Genomic DNA, 10,790 nt, shown 5'->3' with positions numbered 1-10,790 from the left:
CTCTTAGATCATTACATAATCAGGCCTTGAAAATCCTTGATAAAAAGCCGCGGCGATACCATCACTGCAATATACTTGAAAAGTACAGTATACTAAGTTTTGACAACCTGATCAGGTATTCTGATATCCGTTTGGTTCATAAAATCCTTAATGATGCTGCCCCACCCCCTTTAAAAACATATGTACAGCTACGCTCTGAACTAACAAACAGAGTGTTGAGGTCTGTATCCAGGGGTGATTGCAATGTACCCAAAAGAAAGTCTGCCTTCGCTCAATCAGCCTTTTCCTATAAAGCCATCAAAGAATGGAATGGGCTTCCAGACAATCTAAAGAACAATGCAGATTTTTATAGCTTCTCACGGACAGTCAAAGACTGGCTTTTAGACCACCAGTCCTGTTCACACTAAAAGTACCAGACGGGTATCTGGCCATCAGATGATACCCTTGTGGGTACCATTTGATGGCTTTTACATGGCTTTTACACTGTATTGTGTTTTGTGTGTTATAAAAAAAACAAAAAACAAAAAAAAACTGTTGCACTCCATATATTTAGCACCTTATAACATTGCAACTAGCTAATTTTGCACACAATTTGGTAATTTGCACTTTATATTTGTATATTGTACCTTCTCTGTAAACTACCTTTTTATATTGTATCAACTGTCTTTGTCATATAATTTTTTATATATATTTTTTTTATATATATAGGTTAATTGCCTTTACTATGTAACTTTAACTCTGTTATGTAATTTTAACTGTGTAGGACTACAGATGGAAATTAGCATAGTGCTAAATCTGGTGCAGCCATCTTTTTAATGTAACTGCACATTGTCCTGATATAAATAAACTAAACTAAACACACTGCACACTAAACTACACACTACACACTATACACTATACACTACACACTAAACTACACACTACACACTACACTGCACACTACAAACTACACACTAAACTACACACTACACACTACACACTAAACTACACACTTCACACTACACACGACACTAAACTACACACTAAACTACACACTACACTACACACTACAAACTATACACTAAACTACACACTACACACTACACACTAAACTACAAACTACACACTACACTACACACTACACTACACAATACACACTACACTACACACTAAACTACACATTACACACTACACACTACACTACACACTACACACTAAACTACACACTATACACTAAACTACACACTACACACTAAACTACAAACTACACACTACACTACACTACACAATACACACTACACTACACACTAAACTACACACTACACACTACACACTACACAACACACTACACACTTCACTACACACTGCACACTACACTGCACACTAAACTACACACTACACACTGCACACTACACTGCACACTAAACTACACACTACACACTAAACTACACTACACATTACACACTACACACTAAACTACACACTACACTACACACTATACTATACACTACAATACACACTACACACTACACTCTAAACTACACACTACACACTACACTACACACTACACTACACTACACACTACACTAAACTACACACTACACACTAAACTACACACTACACACTACACACTAAACTACACACTACACACTAAACTACAATCTACAAACTACACACTAAACTACACACTACACTACAAACTACACTACACACTACACACTGCACACTACACACTAAACTACACTACACACTACACACTACACTACACTACACTACACTACACACTAAACTACACACTACACACTACACTACACACTACACTACACTACACTACACACTACTAGTGCTAGTACTAGTGCTTTCCTAGTGACCAAACTGACTTACTACAGGTGAAATTTTGACAATACCTAATAATACTGTTTTACATAATAATATAATACTGTAATTTTTGTTTTTGTTTAAGGTTGTAGTACATTAATAGGGGCTACATTATTATTAACAGTAGTGACTGAACCTGTACGCATTGGTGCAGCAAATCTGACAGATAATGAACAGCAAGATCATGGAGGCATTCAAGATACTGTACAGTGCACTGTTTTATTTCTTATTATCTTTCTAATTGTTCATGGAATACCACTGGGATGTATAAACATAAAAGTTGTAATTAATTCCTCGTGGTTAGAGTAATATTTCAATTTCACCTCTTCAAAATTTTGCTGTTGTTGATCCTCTCTTGGTTTAAGTTGTTCTTACATTATCATAAACCCTTTAACTGATTGTTTTGTCAAGTACTTTTTACTTTACTATATTTTCTTTTAGTGAAGTGACGTAAAAGTTTAAGTAAAACAAATGTGTGTGTTTGAATAAAATTTTTTCAAATGTTTTCAGTCAGGACTACTTTGGGTAAACAAAAATATTTAAGCAATTGAACATGTTATTTAATATTTATTCATTGCATTATGTAATTGGTTAACACACATAACTATAACTGTTAGTGGTTTGTTACATAATTAATCCTTGTCATGTTTACCAATGTGAACAGTGCCAAAGATGGTACCCAATGTATGCTGCATTGGACTATCACCAGACAAGCTACCTGGAAAAGATGCCCAATGGTTGTGCTCACTGTGTACGTTAAACAGTGGAACATCATTAAAGAATATCTGCTGAAACTTCTGCTTTATTGTCCTTGTTTCAATATGGATTACCACTGTATATCTGTATTTTGGGACTTACAGTTAAAGACCCAAGGACCAGATAGGATTTATTAAGACCAGGCGTTAGAAGTGCAGTCAATTTAAGACAAGAGTCAGAATTATAATAAATTAAAGGACATTTTACTGAAGATGGTTTGCAGTTTCATCAGGCAGAAGTCAGCTTCAAGAATCACAAGGAGTGATTACTCCAGTGATCAAAAGTAGGCCGCTTCCCCTTACATTTACAAAAATCACAGCAATTATACCCTTCACCAAGGTCTAAGCTTTGTCATTGCTTCAGGTTGAATGATTCTGATTGGCTAATAAATAATCACACATTTTCTACACATAGATAGACTGAAGCATATCTCCATCAATTATACGGCTGACATTCGGACCCTGAATTTAGGCACGTCGTGACCTTCCACACTTGTAGTGATTGTAATGAATAGTAATTGGACCAATTTTTTAGTCTGTAGGACCAACTCTATAGCGCCACCACCAGTTAAAAAATTCCACATTAAAAGGGTTATAGCTTTTGAACCCTTTGATGTAGATGTGAATGTAAATAGATGTAAAATGAAACTTAGTACACCTGATTTCACTCATTATGGTAATCACAATCAATATCTTACAATAAGACTCTGCCCATTACAGTAGTGACCATTTTGAAAAGTACAGTGTTAATTTTTTTGTGCTACTCCTCATTCAAATTTTGTTCAATTTTTACGAAAATTGGCTCAGATGATCTTTGGACTGAGCCACACAGAAGTGACTGAACTAGGGCTGTCGCGATAACCGCAATATTGCAGTACCGCGCTACTGACAAGCCAACCGCAGAGGAATTAAAGTAACCGCAGCAACCGCGATATTCACGTGTTTTCTTTTTTTATAAGGCTATCTTGTTTTGAACTTCGTGCATGTGTATTGAATGTTAAATAAGTTAATAATGATAAGATCATGGTTTTATCATGGTGATTTGTACAGAGGCTTCATGGATTTGCACCTTAGCCTAAACAGACAGTGAATGAGAGAGATCGACTGAGCGCGTGCGATTACCTGCGTCTGTCTTTGAGGTCAAGTCATATTCGTGAAAACTAAAGGTTGCCGTGTCCAAGGAAAGTTAAATATTTGTCCTGTCATCCTTTTAACGTTTAAAATAAAGGGTATTTACCATGAATGGCATCAGCGACAGCGCTGGTCAGCATCCACACCGCGAGGAACTAGCGGTCACGGGAAACAAAACTCAGTGAGTCACGCATTGAATCAATGCCATTTGTCTCTATTAAGTGAAGCTTCAGCGTTTCGCCGCCTTCACACTGGCAGTTGAAATCAGCTCCGATACGGCTACGAAACGACCGGAAGTCATTCATTTCCTATGGAGATTTGCAGACCGCATGCGAATGGGTGCGAACCGGGTCCGAACGAGTGCGGTGTGAAAAAAATCGTACTCGGTTACTAATGTAACCTCGGTTCTCTCTAGAAGAGGGAACGAGTACTTGCGTAAGTATCTTACGCTAGGGGAAAACCTCTTTTCCTCGAGATATTGAAGCCAAAAATTATCCTTAATTTTGCAATAATGTAAAACGCATTGCAGCAGCATGCAGACATGGGCGAGACAGCTCGCGCGCCCATAGGCTGCTCTGCGGCAACTGCACCAGCCTATCGATAGAGGCCCCTCATGACGTCAGAACCAATGAGGGTGCTTCGCGCCCATTACGTCATGTCCCGCCGAAAGCGGGTGGGGCTAGGGCTATAAATACGGCCCAGAGAGGCTGGTTTGGTCAGTTTTTTCATCGCTGAAGTGAATCAGAACGTGACGCATGCACGGCAAGATACGCAAGTACTCGTTCCCTCTTCTAGAGAGAACCGAGGTTACGTTAGTAACCGAGTACGTTCTCTTACGAGAGGTTCTCTCGTACTTGCGTAAGTATCTTACGCTAGGGGAACACAGTGTAAAACGCCGTGCGTGCTTGAGACATAACACTAAAGTCCCACGGGCAGGTGCCCGGGGCTCATACAGTGCCTAATCACAAGGGACTCACAGAGAATCCGGGAAGAGGGGCTAGAATAGCATCATTCCTGTAATTTCAAATTTCAAATTTATTACATTTATTAAATGTAGACGGGGAGGCCCAGACTGCCGCCATACAGATATCTTGCAAGGCAATCCCACTGGACCAAGCCCACGACGAGGCCATGCCTCTTGTGGAGTGCGCTTTGACACCTATCGGGCATTGCAGGCCCTTGGATGTGTAAGCTAGCGCTATAGCATCAACTATCCATCTGGATAGACTCTGTTTTGACGCAGCTAGTCCCTTAGAACGTCCGCTGAATAAAACAAAGAGCTGCTCCGTCTGTCTGAAAACAGATGAGCGAGACACATAGGCTCTTAACGCCCTGACCGGGCAAAGGAAGCCTGCGTCCCCTTCCTCTTCAGATACCGGCAGGGCCGACAGGGAGATAACCTGTGCCCTAAACGGTGTGTTGAGGGATTTAGGAACATATCCGTGCTTTGGTTTGAGTATGACTCTCGAGTCATTCGGCCCAAACTCCATACACGTCGCGCTCACTGAGAGCGCTTGCAAATCCCCTATGCGCTTCACTGAAGCGAGAGCCAGAAGAAACACTGTTTTGAAAGACAAGAGTTTCAGGTCTATTGACTGTATTGGCTCGAATGGGGCACCTTTCATGGCTTCCAGAACCGTGGAAAGGTCCCAAACGGGAACTGAGGGTGGTCTGGGAGGGTTCAGCCTCTTAGCTTCTCTAAGGAAGCGAATGACCAGATCGTTCCTTCCTAATGACTGGCCAAGCGGTGGTTCAGCGAACGCTGCTATGGCCGCCACATAAACTTTGAGCGTGGATGGGGTTCTGCCCTTATCCAGAAGCTCTTGTAAAAAGGAGAGAACCTCCGGCACCCCACAGCGTGAGGGTGAAGTGCCACTCGCTGTACACCAGCTAGTAAACACAGACCATTTTGAGGAATAGAGCCGCCTCGTAGATGGAGCTCTAGCCTGTGTGATCGTGTTTAACACTCCCGCTGGGAGGTTAACGGGTACCCGTTGATGGCCCACACATGGAGGGACCAAAGCTCCGGGCGAGGATGCCAGATCGAGCCGTTTGCCTGCGAGAGGAGATCCCTCCTCACCGGTATCGGCCACGGGGCGGTACTTGTCAGCTGCATCAGGACTGGAAACCAGACTTGGTTTGTCCAAAATGGGGCGACGAGTAGCACTGGGCATCCGCTCTCCCTGATTCGCTCTAACACCTGGGGTAGGAGCGTGACAGGGGGAAACGCATAGAGCGGGCAGCGGGGCCAGACGTGAGCCAGCGCATCCCTGCTCTTGGAGAAGAATTCCTGACAATGAGCGTTCTCTTGAGACGCAAATAGGTCTATTTTCTCTCTGCCAAATGTCCTCCATAGCATTTTGACTGTCTGTGGATGTAAAGACCATTCTCCTGCCGGCAGATTGTTTCTGGACAGTCTGTCTGGTCCCACATTCAGATGGCCGGGCACATGTGCTGCCCTGAGCGAGCGCAGATTGTGCTGGGCCCAGACCAGGAGGCGTTCTGTCAGCCTGTGAAGGATTCTGGATCTGATACCTCCTTGGTGATTTATGTAAGCCACCACTGACATGTTGTCCGAACGGACCAAGACGTGGCGTCTTCTTATCTGGGGACAAAAACGCCTCAGCGCGTTGTCGACTGCCATCATTTCCAGGCAGTTTATATGCAGAAGCTTTTCCCGTTCCGACCACTGGCCGAATAAGGGTCTGCCCTCGAGCAGCGCTCCCCATCCTGAGGTTGAGGCGTCCGTAAACACCACCTTCACACTCGAGGAAGTCCCCAGGCTTACACCTGACCGGTACCAGTCGGTCACTGTCCAAGGTTTCAGAGCTGCGACGCATTTCTGATCGACCTTGAGGCGCGCGAGACCGGAGGTCCAAGCTCTGCGCGGCGCGCGCGCTTTCAACCAATACTGCAGCGGGCGCATGCGAAGCAGACCCAGCTGAAGCACTGAGGATGCTGAAGCCATGAGACCCAGCATCCTTTGAAACTTTTTGAGCGGGACTAAAGCGCCGTGGCAAAAAATCTCTGTCATGCGCTGAATACTTTGTCTGCGCTGCGGCGACAGCTGTGCTGTCATAGACAGCGAGTCCAGATCTGTGCCCAGAAAAGATATTTTCTGACTGGGAGACAGCGAACCTAATTTCTCGAGGTGATCGAGTAATATGGTCCTGTGTTCTACGAGCTCCGACTGTGATCGAGCTAGAACCAGCCAATCGTCCAAATAATTCAGCACTCGTATGCCTCGGAGCCTGAGGGGTGCGAGCGCTGCATCCATGCACATCGTGAATACGCGAGGTGCCAGGGATAGGCCAAATGGCAGGACTGTGTACTGATATGCCTGGCCCTCGATTTCTCAAAAATCGCCTGTGACGTGACGCTATTTGTATTTGAAAATAAGCGTCTTTCAGATCTATCGACATGAACCAGTCCCCTTGGCAAATTTGCGAGAGGATTTTCTTGGTCGTGAGCATTCTGAACCGTCGTTTCAGAAGTGCTTTGTTTAGTCGTCTTAGATCTAGAATGGGTCTGAGACCCCCGTCTTTTTTGGGTACCAGAAAATATCTGCTGTACATGCCCCCTTCGCTCTGAGCTTGTGATAAGGGACGTTTGCTCAGTAACTTCGCTATTTCGGCTCGAAGTAGGTGTGCTACTTCCTTCTTTACCGTAGTATCGATTCGCGCCGCTTTGCGTTGCGGGCGTCGACCGAACTGTAGCGAATAGCCTCTTTCTATAATGTTCAGCACCCATTCTGATACCCCGGGGAGCTCTGCCCACGCTTTCGCGTGAGTGGCTAGGGGTAGAATGATATCTGGGCTCTGGTCGCAATCTAGTGGCGAGCGGAGAGCAACGGTGTGCTGTAACATGAGCGCCGCATTTGCAGCGTGTGAGACTACGGGCGCGCTGATCACAGTGGGCAGCCTGCCCGCGCTCAGTTCTTCTGCAGCGGTGTGCTGAGAGAGAGCGAGCGTGGTGAGCCCCGTGGGGTTTAATATGTCTGTGAGCGAATGAGGGCGCGGGACAACGGGCCCATCTATAACGCTGAAAACACCGTCTGTTTGTGCAGACTGTATGTGTGTTGGTTTCGTTTTTACAGAAACCGTGAGACATGTAGCATGTAGTGTTTGTGGGCACTGGGACATGGGCACAATCACTACATTTGGTGCACAACCGACATGAGTCGATTTTATTCGTGCGGGCCGTGTGTGGCGGGCCGTGTCTGTGTGTAGGAATGGGCACTGGGCAGTGGGCATTTTTACTACACTCATAACACCATCGGCCGTGCCCGGAATACCAGAAAATACACCCTTTTTGGGATTTATCTGGGTCGCCGTAAAAACGGCGTTTGTGTGCAGGCAAGCGGGCTGTGCTGCCGACTTGTTTACTGCCGAATACGCTGGAACAGTCGCAATTACTGGAACTGAGCGAGCGAAAATTTTCGGTGGAAGTCCGGCCGCAGCGGGACTTGAACACCGTCGCTTCCGTAGACTGGCTAGGAAGACTTAGAGGCCTCGGGCTTTACCTCAATCTTTGGCCGTGGCCCACGCGGCGGGGGGCGGCGGCCGGCGGAGTGGGAGCGCGGTCTCTGATCCCTGGTCTGTCGGCGCTGCGGGGCGGCGGCAGCTGAGGGTTGCGGCTGGGAGCTGCGAGCAGACGGCTGTTTAGAGCGACCTGCTGCGGAGCTTGAGCGCTTGGGCAGGAAATGTTTCATGGCCTGCGATGTCTTCTGAACCTCGGCGAATCTGTCTGCGAAGTCCTTGACAGACGATCCGAAGAGGCCAGCGGGGGAGACGGGGGCGTCGAGAAACGCAGAGCGTTCCGAGTCCGACATCTCCGAGAGCATTAACCACAGGTGTCTCTCAGCAACGGTGAGAGAAGCCATGTTCCGCCCCATGGCCTGCGCGGCGGATTTAGTGGCGCGAAGGGCGAGATCCGTCGCGCTCCTTAAATCCGGTAGGCTCACAGCTTCCGGTCCTTCCTCGTCCATTTTTCGGAGAAGGTTGGCCTGGAAGACCTGGAGTATGGCCATTGAGTGAAGCGCCGAAACCGCCTGCCCGGCGGCGGTGTAAGCGCGACCGTGCAAAGCTGAGGTAGTGTGGCAGGATTTTGATGGCAGCGCCGTCCAGCAGAGGGCGGGCAAAGATGGGCGGCTACCGCTTCCTCGACGGGAGGAAGAGAGTGGTACCCTTTTTCCTTAGCACTGTCGACTACAGAGAATGCTGCGGACACGGGAGCACGCACTCTGGCTGAAAAGGGAGCGCTCCAAGACTTAGCGACCTCTTCATGAAGCTCAGGAAGGAAGGGGGCTGGTCTTGAAGGCTGCGAAGTACGGTCTCTTTGCAGAAAACAGCCGTCCAGGCGGTTGAGTGCAGGCTGCTGGGGCGTCGACCACTCAAGGCCGAGGCTCTCGACGGCCTACTCGAGCAGACGCATAAGCTCCGCCTCAATGCTGGCTCTCTTCCCAGAGGGCGGGTGAGAAGATGGTGCGAGGTCCGCGGAGCTCGACCAGTCCTCACTGCCCGACGCTAGGATAGAGCAACTGTCGTCCTCCACCCGTACGGCTTCCGCGTAATCCTCAATGGCGGAAGCGGCGGCAGACGGCGACCGCTGACCGGCGGTGAGAGACTCGGGTGAAGCAGGCGGCGAAGCTAGCGGGCGCACCGGCGAGCTTTCGCGGGATGGAGGAGGTTCAGGGACCCGCTGAGCGCGGCGCTTTTTACGACGCGGCAGCCCGGCGGGCGAAGACGCAGCTTGGAGAAAGAATGCCCGGCGAGTCCGCAGAGTCACCATAGACATTAACTCACAGTGAGGGCAGCCGCTACGTGCTCTTTTAGAGGAAATAAGTGTGCGTGTCGCAGCGGCGAACACACACACAGCAATGAAAGGATATAGGTACGCCGGAAAGCGTCAGCAGGAATGGCGAGTGAAGGCGGCGAGTTGTCGACCGGCAGCTTCAGATGCAGATAAATCCCGCTGGGTGCTTGAGTCAGACGGCGCGGCTTCCTCTCAGGATCCAGCGATGCGTAGCTCGCTGAAGAGATGAAAAACTGACCAAACCAGCCTCTCTGGGCCGTATTTATAGCCCTAGCCCCACCCGCTTTCGGCGGGACATGACGTAATGGGCGCGAAGCACCCTCATTGGTTCTGACGTCATGAGGGGCCTCTATCGATAGGCTGGTGCAGTTGCCGCAGAGCAGCCTATGGGCGCGCGAGCTGTCTCGCCCATGTCTGCATGCTGCTGCAATGCGTTTTACATTATTGCAAAATTAAGGATAATTTTTGGCTTCAATATCTCGAGGAAAAGAGGTTTTCCCCTAGCGTAAGATACTTACGCAAGTACGAGAGAACCTCTCGTAAGAGAACGTGTCCGTTGGTCATCCGGATGCGTTAAAAAAATTTTACTCTTGCGAAAGGCTACGTACGGTTCCTATCCGACAATTCCAGCGGAAGTTAGTGTTGCTATGGTACTGATAAACAAACCTGAATTCTCAACTTTTAATAATGATTTTATAACGATAAGTTGTCATGTCATTTTTTTATTTTCATGATTTTCTAATGTTATTAGGGCAGTTAATACAATTAAAAGCCCTATATACCACTATATCACATTTAGCCGACCTGACATGTCAACGTCCTGGGGAACTTTCCTCCACGCAGCAGCCTTCCAATTAATGTCTCTATAACCCTCATCAGAGAGATCATACAGAATTGTACATTCTTACACTGACAAAATCAACCGATAATCTTTCCGCCATTTTTGTTCTACTCGCTTCCGAAGATTTTCAACGGTGTAGTACGACGTCCGCTGGGGGCGTATTGCGTATTACGGAGCTGATTTCAACAGCCAGTGTGAAGGCGGCGTTACCCATGCGACGCATTGCTGGTCAGCTGAGCCTTGAAAAGTGGAGCTCAAAGTTAAAAATAATTTACCTTGTTTCATTACTATCTTTTAATGAATCAATCAGCGTTTTTGAACGTGTTGTTGAATGAATGGTTTAATGACTCACTCAAAGACAGTCCACTGCCGTAACAACTGCGCGCTGAGTG

Source organism: Leuciscus leuciscus (assembly GCF_965113295.1).
Source record: "Leuciscus leuciscus genome assembly, contig: HAP1_SCAFFOLD_152, whole genome shotgun sequence".
In the NCBI taxonomy this organism is placed as follows: Eukaryota; Metazoa; Chordata; class Actinopteri; order Cypriniformes; family Leuciscidae; genus Leuciscus; species Leuciscus leuciscus.
Note: the sequence above shows the minus strand (reverse complement) of the source record.